Here is an 11,196-nt window from a genome sequence, read left to right on the forward strand (position 1 = left end):
TTTGTTTTCTCATTTGGCATGCGTCACATAGGTGGTCTTTTGAAAACTTTATTTTTGGAAGACCGACTACTAGATCCTTAGATACAACCTTATTAAGCAAATCGAAATTAACATGCGCTAAACGTCTATGCCAAAGCCAAGAATCATCATTCAAGGTAACTAGACATTTAGTACTTGTTAAAGATACATCAAAAAGGTCAAGCATATAGATATTGTTTACTCTTACACCCTTAAACACAACGTTCTGTTCAGCATGTTCAATTATGCAGCAAGTTTTTGTGAAAGATACTTTATAGCCCTTGTCACATAATTGACTTATGCTTAACAAATTGTGTTTAAGTCCCTCTACTAGATGGACATTAGAAATAGTAGTGGTAGAGGGATTACCTACACTACCTTTGCCGAGTATGGCTCCTTTGTTATTGTCTCCATAAGTAACATATCCCTTCTTCTTTGCCTTGAAGTCTATAAAAAGCGATATGTCACCGGTCATGTGCCTTGAGCAACCGCTGTCAAGAAACCACCTTCTATCTACGGAAGCAAGGCACTCATCCTACAATATCAAAAGAGAGAAGTTGGTACCCACTTTTCATTGGGTCCAAGTGGGTAAGTGCTAACATGGTTGCCTTTTGGCTTCCATTGATAAATACCTTTAGGAACAAGAAATCTCCTAAACTTGCATTTCTCAATGGTATGGCCAGCACGACAACAATAATGACATAAACCATGATGATGTGGTTGTTTATTCTTGTTCATTAAATCCTTTGGAATGAAAGAGTATTTTGCATATGGTGGATTTAACGACTTCTTAAACAACCTAGAGTCAACGGCATAAGTAACCTTAGGTTGTAACGCTTTTTCTAATTTGACCTTGAGAGTGTTTACCTCTTTTTGCCAAATATGACAAGCGTCACAATACCTAACTTTACTACATCCATCAATGTCAATATCTTTTGAATTTTCTGCAATACTAGCTTTTAACGATTCTAAATCATTTTCAGCTTTGTATACTTTACCTTCCAGAAATGAAAAAATTTGTTTATCGGAAGATAGTCTTTTAAAAGCATCTACAGCTTCGTTATGCAGTTTTTCAAAAGCTATTTTCAGTTCAGAAAAAGACATAGAAGAGAAATTATTGTAATAGGCTTGTTTTACCTTTTTGTCATTGATTTTCTTCTTGTGGTAGGACAGATTTTTTGTGTGAGCCATAAGGCACAGATTTGCGGTTTCATCACTATCACTTGAGCTTTGTGTGCTTGATGAATCACTATCACTTTCCCATGCAATGTAAGCTCTTCTTTGTTTGTTGTACCCTTTTGGTGAAGCTTTTCTTTGATCCTTATATTGTAACGACAAAGTGTCATACAACATACGATATCAAGTTTCGATGATGACAAAAGACCATCATGCACATCTACGAACAAATGCAACACATTACCCACAATATCCTTTTCCACGTTATTCTAAATCTACCATAATCATTAAAAACATGTAGACAAAGTGTGATCATGACTAAATACATAAAGAATCACTAATCACAATTTCTTTGCAGATTTGAATGCTTTGAGTCGACCATAGGGGTCAGCTCAAAGCTCACGGGTCAGCGCAAAGCTCTGCCTAAACTGAAGGGAGTCAGCGCAAAGCTGCATGCGTCGACGCATAGGGTCAGCGCATAGCTCACGGGTCGGCGCATAAACCCCTTGAGTCGACCACACGTTGGCGCATGGCAAAATGATGCTATCCACGGGTCAGCGCATGAAACGTTTGAGTCGACGCATAGGGTCGACGCATGCCCCACGGGTCAGCACACGCCGACCTATGGTCGACCGCTCGCGCGCAATCTCAGTTTTCTGAGTTATTTCAAATTTTTGAAATACTGTTATGTTTGTTTGATTTTGTCTGTTACTATATATTAGAAGTCAAAACACTTCTATTAACCAACATTTGCTATTTTTGAGTTCAAGTGTTCAAGGAAACAAGAAAGAGTGAAAAAGTTGTCAAAGATTCATCATCTTCACCTTCAACAGTCCACAATACATCAACTGCACACAATAACTTTTGATGTGATTCGTGATAACTTGAAAGTGATAAGGTTCGAAGTTGCGATTGAAGAATCGGGTTCGAGTTGAAGTCTTGGCAGGTTCTTTCTTGAATAAAACCATTAGGGTTTTATCCTCCAATACAAGTTTGCGTTTGGGGGTTTTTGGACGAATCGCTTCATCAATATTCAGCCGAGCGAAGGTGATTGAGAAGAGGAAGTCTTCGTCAGTCTAGTAGCGGATTCGGTGGCATTGAAGTGAAGGATTCGGGTTCGACTCGTTGTGTTTGAGATCAGCCGGGCCGAGGGTTTGAAGAACGGAAGATTCTTCAACAAAGGGGATGGAATCGGAGGTCTAGCAACAACGATCGAAGGTCTTGATTCATCTTGAATCAAGGAGCAAGGATAGGAAGCATCATTCAACACATTGAAAATTCTGTGTTTACTTGCTTTGCAATCCTTGTATAAACGGTTAAAGTTCACAGGTGATATTTAATTAAATCATCTCAATTCTATTTTTAGAATTGAGGGCAGACGTACCCCGAAGCGAGGACGGCGGGGGAACTGCCTCATCAAATCTCTGTCTCCTTTAACTTTCTGCATAATCTGTTTTTCAGCTTAAAATTTAAGTGATTTTAGCTTAAACAATTTTCACCAAACTTTGATATAAGTTGAGTAAGTGATTAAAACAGCTGTTGGAATACTAAGTACAATAACATATTGTACTAGGATAAATTGACTTACTTACTCAACTCAAATATCACTTTGAGTGTTTATGCACACCAAGTGTTTGTAAAATTGCCTAAGCCAAAGTTGCCTTAAGTTTGCTCTGAGTTTTAAATTTGGTATTTTGGTTCATTGGAACTAGGCTTGCTAGTAAGTGAACTCTATCATTGATTGTGCAACTAGTGTAGTGAATTGTATCTCGTTTTATCTCTTATCCATTAGCTTAACGCATATCCGGTTTTCCAATAACGGTTCGTTTTTAGACTAAATTTTCCTCGGTCGCTTCCGCACCTAAAACAATTTTAAAACCAATTTTTCTTTTAAATTGGTAGCGCCGACTCAAGTTTTTAACTGGGATCTATTCAACCCCCCCTTCTAGATCCGTGCCATAGTCTAACATATATTTCATAGGACAGTCTGTTTTATAATATCCAGATTTACCACAATTAAAACAAGATCCTCTTCCTCTACTCTTCTTATTCTCTTCCTGTTTCGCATCTGTAGATTGTCTTCGAAACTTCATGAGGTTTTTGTCAGAATGCTTGACTCCATTCTTTCGAATGAATCTATTATATCTCCTTACAAACAGTCCCATTTCCTCATCATCTGAATCTTTGTCACTACTAGAATCATTGTCACTTTGCTCTTTTCGTGAGGACTTAGAGCTAGAGGCCACAAGAGCTATTGGCTTCTTCTTTCCCTCTTTGTCTCTTTTCTTCTCCTTTTCCTTCTTACTTTTGTTCTCATATTTTTCAAGACTTTCCAATGCTTGCTGATGTTCTTCCAGCTTTCCAAACAGAGTTGTAATCGTAAGTCTCATTAGATCGTTGGCTTCCTTAATTGCTGTTACTTTAGGTTGCCATTCCCTGCTAAGACACCTGAGAATTTTATTAGTAGCAATTTCATTGGAAACAGGTTTTCCAAGTGCATTCAACCTATTAGTGAGATGAGTGAATCTCTTTTGCATGTCGGAGATAGATTCTCCTTGTTTCATGCGAAAGAGCTCAAACTCTTGATTTAGTGTGTTAATGCGAGACTGCTTTACTTCAGTAGTACCCTCATGGGCAACTTCTAAAGCATCCCACATTTCTTTAGCTGTCGTGCAATGAGATACTCGATAATACTCATCAACACCAAGTGCTGAAATTAGCATATTTCGAGCTTTCCAATCACACGACCACTTTTTCTCATCTTTCTCATTCCAATTAGCTTCTGGTTTAGGAACTATGGCGCCAGCCGCATTTGTCATAGTAATTTGAAAAGGACCATTTTCAATGGCAGCCCATACTAGCCTATCCACAGAATTTATATGAACTCGCATGCAGTCTTTCCAGTAGCCGTAGTTTTCACCGTTGAAAATAGGCGCTCTATTATACGCCCCCTTTGGTTCAGAATCCATATTGTTACAGGCAGCCACAGAGCACCAGCGAACCGGCGCTCCGATACCACTTGTTAGACGGTGTGGCTAGTGATCAAGAGGGGGGGTGAATAGATCACCTCTTTGAAAATAAACGGATTTAAAATTTTATCAGAGCTATTGATACTTAGCGGAAAATTTCAGTCCTGAATCGACTTTCGTCTATTCTGAACCGCTACTAGAAAACCGGACACGCGAATTTATTGTTGGATTTTGAATTAGAACGACAGAAAATATTAACACTAGAATCTTATCAAATTGAATGCACTTATCACTAAATCCTAATTCCAATGAATAAAACTTAGCTAACAGTTTTGTCAAACAGTTGGTGTGTATGTGATCAATGGTGAACAACAATGGAGTTTAGTTAAAGAAGTTTTCTTGCCACTGCTGTATCGCAAAAAGTACAGTCACAACATACTAACTGAAATTGCGAAACTGTTGGAAACGTAAAGAGAAGTAAGGAAAGAATACGATACGCAGAGATTTGGTAAGGAAGTTCCCCACGTCGTCCTCGCGTGTGGGTACGTCTCCCTCTCAATTTTAAATGAAATTGAGAACTTTGATTATCAATAATGCCGAATTCGTTGATACAAGGTTACGATACAAAGACAGAATTCTAAATCCCAAGAACTTCTTCTTGTATGAAACCTCCACTTGATCTGAGCACGATCAAGAATTTCCTGCACGAAATTGCAAACAATTCACCGGTTCCACGACCTGTTTGCGAAATCCCCCGATCTCCAAACGCAACGCTGCGGCTGAATCTGTTCTGCAAACGTGACTGACAAACCTGCAAGAACACTCCAGTTCTTGAAGGACAAACCAATTGGTTTTTCCTCGAAACCCCCTTCAATCTTCAACTCAGCTAGATCCTTGATCGTTACCGCTGAACGTTATCTCTTTGATCCTTTAATCCGAAGAACAAGAATGATTATATGTTGATGTTCTTGAAGAAAAGAGATTGAGAAAATGGAGAAGATGAAGTCTCTTTCAGGTTTCTAATTGCTCAAACAATTGCTGCTACACACTCCTTTAATTGGTGTCTCAATTGTTTTTCCCTCTCAGAATTCGTACCTTTCACTGCTGTCACACATGCTACTTATATATGAAAAACATAAGCTGTTAGTACATAAAACAGACTTATGTATTGATACATGAAGTTATGTATCGATACATACTGTAAGTTTGATGAATTTTTGGAGAGTTTATGTAAGCATGGATCGATACAAAATGCGTATGTATTGATACATGGATCATTTCAACTAACATGGATCAATGCAAGGCTCGTATGGATCGATCCATAGAGCATTTTGCCTGTCCATGTATCGATACATGACTCGTATGGATCGATACATACTGAACAAAAGTGTTTTGTGGTTTTCAACATATGTTATGGATCGATGCATAGGAGTATGTATTGATACATACTGATACAAAATAGTTTTTATGAGTTCTTTTTAAGAGATGTATCAATGTGGATCTTTATGTACAGTCATGAAACAATAGTATGGGATAAAAACACAAACAAGTCATGTAAAATAATGCACAGCCAACACTTGGATGATGATCACACAATTTGCTATCATTCAAAATTTATTCAAAGTAAAGAATTTGCTCACATAGGGAACCCTAGTTTTGACCAGTTGATTTTCTCTAGTCAACCTCTTTGAACTAACTTGCAAACTTAAAGTTATTTTTCTCTTTGGGGATCATGGAGAATCACATATGCTTGAGATGATGTATAATGGAGTATCCCTTAAAATGTTTTGACCAAATGTTGAAGAAACTTGTTGAGGAAGTCACAATGGATATCTAGATGAATTAGAGCTTCCAAGATAGACAAGCTCCAAACTCTTGATGAATTCTTGATCAAACTGATAGATAAAGAACAAGGGGATCCATATATGATGCTTGTAACCATAGTTAACCTTTACTTGCTTGATCCCTTGCATTTAGGGTCTTAAACCCTAAGTGTGAGCTTGATAGGGCACAAATGGATGCACACACCACCTACAAAAGAAACAAAGTTACACTAGACATATTTTTGGTATTTTTGTTAGTAAACAAATAAAAACAAAGTATGATACAATCAAATGTGATTGGTGATCTCTTCCAATGCAAACCCAATGAATGAGGGGTAAGGAGGATACCAAGGTGTGATCTGAAAGCTAATGTGAATGATGAGATAACATGAGAGATCTTAGGGTCAAATTTGGGGTCTTACAGCTGCCCTTATTTAAGGACATTTTAGCTGAGGATGTGGAGGTTAAAATCTTCGTATCAACTCAGTAGAATGGACTGAAATAACAACATCAAGAAAAAAAATTGGTCCCTAAGAGACCTCATGATGCATAGGATATGAATGCTAAAATAATCTTTGTGGGGAATATATTGCCACAAAGGAAAAGAATTCGGAGAGACTGAATGTCCACATGAGCAAAATGTATTCCATAAGGAAAACTCATTGGGGAGACAGAGACTCTGGGAATAAAAGGTTATCTGTAGGTCAGGCTATGACTTAAAACTGCTGGAGACACAAGGAGATTTCCATAAAAATAAATCAATGGAAAGACTCGCACGGGGGATAAAGCTATCTGTAGGGGACGAGAGTAGACCAGAATGAAGTTGAAATACTCAAGCCAAAGGAAATTCGATTTTACAAATAAATACGAACCCAAACTCAACTGGGGAAGAAAAACTTCAGAACAAGAGTAAAATAGATATACTATCTGCCACCGGTTACTGGGAAGGAAGATAATTCACTCGGACAGACGGACATCCATTAACGGTTAGGGTAAACATATCAAGGATGACTCACTGAGAAAAAAAAAAGAATATTCATTACCAGTTACTGGACAAGAATAACCTACCGGGGAAAAAGAAACCAAATAGGAATTACAACTACCTTTTTACTTGATAGAATACCAAAAAGAGAACACCCGTCACCGGTTAAAGCAAACATATCAAGGATAAACTCAAAGGGAAGAATATCCATCATCGGTTAAGATCAACATATCAATGATAGACTATCGGGAAAAATAGGAATTACAACTACCGATTGTCATACCCCAAACTAAGCATTCGCATATCCTGATAATCATTCATCTCATCTACATATTCATTCTACCATAACATTCCACGTGCATTCGAAAAGCATAAAATCGTGGGTCCAAGGGAATTCACCAGGGAGCGTAGTGGAAACCCTAATTCAGGGAGGTTGTATCTGATTCGTTTGATTCAGTTGTTTGCTTAAAGATTCATGCTTGGATCAGGGTGAATTCATTCAAGGTGTTACAATTCGTTGTTGGGTTAAGTATCATTTGGCTTTGATTGATTGGATTTCGAGTCTCAGATTGACATGTTTTATTTGGTCATATTCACATTCATTCCACAAGAAAATACACATTTTTACCTGAGTTGACTTTTGGTCAACTGTTGACTTATTGGTCAACCAATTGACCAAAGTCAACCATCTACCAAAACCCTTTTTTTATCATTTCCATCCAATTCTTAAAACCAATTGCTATTCATTAACCGATTCCCAAATCCATTATCCAATACAAAAATCCATATTTCAATCCATATCCCAAACCATGTCCAATTTGAATGAAAAAGATACCATGGCATTTTGTTAAGCCCACATTTTAATCCAAATTCCATTAACCATCTTTTAATCCAATTTCCATTTTTAATTCTTCCATTAATGCATTGATTTAATTTCCATATACACATTAATACCATTCAAGTCATTCGACCGTTGTTTTATTACACCATTTCCGTTCCCGTTAAAAAACCATAAATAATCATGCAATTCCAATTTTCCAATTACATTCATTCTTAATACAACCATATGCCATAAACCATAATACATTTCAAATACCAACATTCTCCTATAAATTCATTTTTAATACAAACCATTCATAATCCAAATTCCATCATGAACCATTAAACCATCCTTTAACCAATACATAAACTATAAGCTATCTTTATATTCAACATGATCCAAACAATTACAAAACCATTACATAACATACAAATTTTCTATCCGATTTCTGGATTTTCAATCACATCCATTTGCTAATACACAAGTTACAACCATAATCATAACTAACTATTACACATTACATTCCAAACTACAAAATGTACATTCAAATTCCAATTCAAAAATACAATAATCCAAAGCAATTTCGAGCACTCCACAACTCGAACCAATCCCTTCCTAGCCATGAAAACCCCTTTCCCAAGCTTTGTACATCCATATTCATGTGTGCACCATCCCTACAAAATAAACAAGCCATGAACCAAATGCTACAACACATCAACAAGTCGTCAACAAACGTCACAGGCCCTCCGAAACCACTTTCAAACCCGCAGAAACGCATCAACGGCATATCAAATAAGATAAACGCGGGTACAAAACGGAAATGAAAGCTAACAGCATAAGCAACTTAACCAAACTTTACACTAACCAATTTTTCTCTTGACAGAAAACCATTCACAACTGACTACTATTAACTACTAACCTTTTTAAACAATTTTTTCCTTACCATCCAACTAACTGAACTGCATTGGTAACTAACCAATAACTGAAATCTAACAAATAAATTGCACTGACATTTAATTTCATTACATCGTTTGGTTTTCATTTCATAGGGGATCACAACAGAAAAACAGAAGAATGAATCCTAATCATAAGTTCTTCTAACAGTCTAACATTCTATTAACACTGATTACTAATAGGTTTTAAATCATACACTAACTAACACAAAATAATTTTCAACTGACCTAACAGAATAACTAACTGACCGATTTACCGAGGTCTGCCCGAATCGGTTAGGCTGAGCACTCTATATAAGCCCTCCAAGCCTCATTCTGAGGGGGTTTCTCTTTTTGGCAATTTTCGTCTTCAGCATCTCACTCTGCAACAAGCTGTGTAGAGTCTATGATCTTCAACTCTTTTATTCACTCCATAACCCTCTGTTCTCCATTCTGAGATTGGCAACTTTCATCTCCGGATTCATCCTGCAATCCCCTGTTCTTCGCTAGTTCTGCAGCCTTCACCCCTTCATCCATCCTCAACCTCCATCGGCAACGACCGCGCATCACTGCAATAATTCAGAAGAACCAGAAACGAGAACCAAAAGGAGGAATCAAGAACACCCTTCTTCTCGCGTTGCCTCACTCCTTCACCATCAACCCCTAACAATGCTCCACCATTCTCTCACCCTCTCCTCGAACCTTCCATCTCAACAACTCTTCAAAAACCATCCTCCATCACTTCTCCCCCAACGGAAGAACCTCCCAAAACCACTGCTGCCAAAACCCCCTCACTCTCTCATCAACCCTGCAATTAACTACAACAAATCACAAAAAAAACAAAACCTCTCAGAATTCATATACAAACCTTCCATCCTGCAACATCCTCGAAGAATCACAACAACATAGCGTAAGCAAAAGAAGAAGAAGAGTAAGAGCAAGGAATAGAAGAAGAAGAGAAGAACACGGGGAATATCGAGGAAAGAAAGAGAGGAGGAAATCATCACCTGAGCCGACGCGATAGAACTTCAATCTGACGGAATCGAAGAACCAAGCTTCTCTCTTCAAAGAAAAAATTACGCACAACACACGCATAAAACCAAAGTCTTCACCTTCGCCTTCGACAACGCGAAATCCGGACGAAAGATCTCAATCCTCGGTTCAACAACCTTCCTTCATCTTGAATCGACAAGGAAACACCATGCGCGAACAAAGCTCCACCTTCATTCTCATCTCAATCAACAACACGCGTAGCAGACGAAATCCGGAACCATGATTATGATTCTCAACAGAAGAGATTGAGACAAATCGAAGGCACCACATCGAAACCGGCCGGTAAGTCGCCCTTCGTATTCTTTCATTTGCGTATGTGATGAAGAGAGAGTTGGAAACGTCGTCTTGATTTCTTCTCCCTAATGTCGACGGTGCGAAATCGAGTCAGGGACGATGATGAACTAGTCTGGAGGCGTTATTACGAGCATTGTTTCGGTTTGACCTGGCTGTGTAAACGTGGCGTTGGAGTTTTTTGAACCCGGTTCTGGTGTTTGAAAGCTTGGGCTTGAGGCCCAAAACTTTGCTTTATCCACTCCCCCATTCGAAATTCACCCCATGGCCAATGTTCATATGTTTAACTTCTTAATTCCATTGATCTTTCGATTAATCGTCGCTTAATTTATTCCTTTTAATGCCATTTTTTTGTTGATTAATCTTGTTCCTATTTTGTTGATTTTATTAGAAATTAGGATTTAATTCATGTTTAGTTAGATTAAACATAGTTTTAATAAGTAATTAGATTAATTCTAGTAATTAGGTTTAATCAACTTATTAGATTAGATTTAATTTCTCTTAATTTTTCAGAATTAATTCATGATTGATTACCATGCCATGATTAGATTTTAGTCCTTAGATTTTGGTAATTTCATTTTGTGGATTTTCGTTGAGATTAATATGGTTCATGTGGATTTTATCATGATTAGACCTTAGGTTGAATTTTCATTCGATTGGACTATTATGCATTTGATTTGTATGATCATGACCATTAGATTCAATTCTCCATGTAGGTTATTGATTTTCCATTTGATCGATTTGTGATCCTAATTCATGTTTAGATAGATTTTAGACTTTTAGAAATAATAATCACTTTATTTGTCCATTTAATCGTCTCTGTGTTTTATGATCATATTGTAAATTGAAAATCCCATTTCAATTTAGGTGATGAATGCTTTGTATTTCTAATCCCATTTTCCATGATTATAGGATAGATCTTTGATTATTTTCTATTGAATCGATTTTAACCATTGAGCATTCTTACATATTATTGCATCATTCTCATTCATGCTAACTCGTTTGTTATTTTATATCCACACGTTGACTTCGAGATGCAAGCTAACTCTTAGCTAGCCATGCTCCTAACTATTTCATTTTTATTCAATAGCTTTGTATTGTTTGAAGTACCATGTCACTTGTATGCCCTAGG

General features: G+C 37.3%; 1 long non-coding RNA gene across 1 annotated transcript; it reads right to left on the reverse strand.

Annotated features, from left to right (window-relative positions):
* Positions 1-8,153: 8,153 nt before the first annotated feature.
* Positions 8,154-10,224, reverse strand: LOC127093343 (uncharacterized). The gene is made up of 3 exons (XR_007792525.1): positions 9,728-10,224; positions 8,970-9,538; positions 8,154-8,462 (listed from the first exon to the last, which is right to left on the reverse strand). It is a non-coding gene; the product is annotated as an uncharacterized LOC127093343 (long non-coding RNA).
* Positions 10,225-11,196: the final 972 nt, after the last annotated feature.

This window comes from Lathyrus oleraceus, chromosome 6, assembly GCF_024323335.1.
Source record: "Lathyrus oleraceus cultivar Zhongwan6 chromosome 6, CAAS_Psat_ZW6_1.0, whole genome shotgun sequence".
In the NCBI taxonomy this organism is placed as follows: domain Eukaryota; kingdom Viridiplantae; phylum Streptophyta; class Magnoliopsida; order Fabales; family Fabaceae; genus Lathyrus; species Lathyrus oleraceus.